The sequence below is a fragment of the Brienomyrus brachyistius genome, unplaced genomic scaffold, assembly GCF_023856365.1.
Source record: "Brienomyrus brachyistius isolate T26 unplaced genomic scaffold, BBRACH_0.4 scaffold77, whole genome shotgun sequence".
NCBI classification, from domain to species: domain Eukaryota; kingdom Metazoa; phylum Chordata; class Actinopteri; order Osteoglossiformes; family Mormyridae; genus Brienomyrus; species Brienomyrus brachyistius.
Genome location: NW_026042352.1, coordinates 336,626 through 338,450, shown reverse-complemented (window position 1 = coordinate 338,450; position 1,825 = coordinate 336,626). Strand labels below are relative to the sequence as shown.

The 1,825-nt window shown below is 36.3% G+C and overlaps 1 non-coding gene across 1 annotated transcript; it reads right to left on the bottom strand.

Moving 5' to 3' along the window:
- Positions 1-1,369: 1,369 nt before the first annotated feature.
- Positions 1,370-1,476, bottom strand: LOC125726816 (U6 spliceosomal RNA). The gene has a single exon (XR_007388422.1). It is a non-coding gene; the product is annotated as a U6 spliceosomal RNA (small nuclear RNA).
- Positions 1,477-1,825: the final 349 nt, after the last annotated feature.

The window sequence follows — 1,825 nt, the reverse complement described above, 5'->3', positions numbered from 1 at the left end:
GCAGATTAGAGTCCATTTCAAGCATTGTCATTGGAGAAAAAAATCACACTTCTCTGGTAATCTTTCCTGGATCAAAAGTTTTTGATTCAAGGAATAAATTACAGACTTTCCTTAGCATGTACTTGTCAAAAATGATCTGTCTCAGAATATATTCATGAACTGAACGATGGAAAAAGGTCAAAGTCCAAGTGGGAGTTTCCAATTTAAAATGCAGATTAGAGTCAATTTTAAGAATTTTCATTAGATAAAATTTTACAACTCTCCGGTTAGGGTTAGGGCTAGGATTAGGGTTAGGGTTAGGGTTTTTACAATTCTCCAGTAATCGTTTCTGGACCTAATTCTTTTGATTCAAGGATTCAATTCCTCGCTTCCTTTAGTATTAAAGTGTCAAAAAAAATTCTGCATGACATTTTAGTCAACTGAATGATGAAAGAGGGTCAAAGTCAAAGTGGGAGTTTCCAATTTAAAATGCAGATTAGAGTCAATTTCAAGCATTTTCATTAGATAAAATTTTACAACTCTCAGGTTAGGGTTAGGGTTAGGATTAGGGTTAGGGTTTTTACAATTCTCCAGTAATCTTTTCTGGACCTAATTCTTTTGATTCAAGGATTAAATCCTCGCTTCCTTTAGCATTTAAGTGTCAAAAAAAATTCTGCATGATATTTTAGTCAACTGAATGATGAAAGAGGGTCAAAGTCCAAGTGGGAGTTTCCATTCTAAAATGCAGAGTTGAGTTAATTTCAAGCATTTTTCATTGGAGACTCAATTCTACATGTCCCCGGTCATCTGTTCTGTATCAGATACTTTAGATTCAAAGACCTAAATACAGAACTGTGGTACAAATAACATTTGAGTCAGCATAGCCATCTGATATTTTCCTCATCTTCACATATAACCATAAGATGCTTGTACCAGGCTCAGTCTTTTCCAGTGAAAGAATGTCATGCTGCTTTATATTTTTCTGATTATTCCAATCATCTATACTGAACAGGTTTCCTCCTAACGTCCATTCCTTGAGAAGTATTGCAATAGTTTCATTTAGGAATATTCCACATGGTGTCCAATACCTCAATAACGTTTTGCACAACCAGTTGCACTGTTGCACTTCACACTTAGCCTGTCTTACCTCCTATTATCACTTCTATTTCTTCTATTGCACTGTCTTGTGTCACACTGTTTTTGCACACTTGCTCTTTATGTAGTCCTGTGTCGATGTAGTGTTATACATAGTACCATGGTCCTGGAGGAATGCTGTCTCATTTCACTGTGTATTGTATCACTGTATATGGTCAAAATGACAATAAAAGCCACTTGACTAGACTCTATCATAGCATGCAGTTTGATTAAGTTAGGAACCAGGGAAACCAAGCAAAATATGGAACGCTTCACGAATTTGCGTGTCATCCTTGCGCAGGGGCCATGCTAATCTTCTCTGTATCGTTCCAATTTTAGTATATGTGTTGCCATAGCAAGCACAGATTTACCAACAGATGAAAGAATATATAGGTGTGGAAGCGGTATGAGCTTTCCTCATGTCGGTGGCAAAGCAATGCCTATGCCCTGGCCCTATATTCTGCCAGAACATAAATATGAAGACAGCTGACGTGCTGCGAAATATTTCTCTCAAATGTAACTTAACAATTAGGTGTCAAAAATTTTCTGCCTCAGAATGACTTTGTCAAATGAAAAATGAAACAAGGTGAAAGTACAAGAGGATGTGTCCATTTTAAAATGCAGATGAGACTCAATTTCAAGCATGTTCATTGGAGAGAAAAATTTACAATTCTTGGGTAATCTTTTCAGGATGAAATTTTTTTGATTCAAG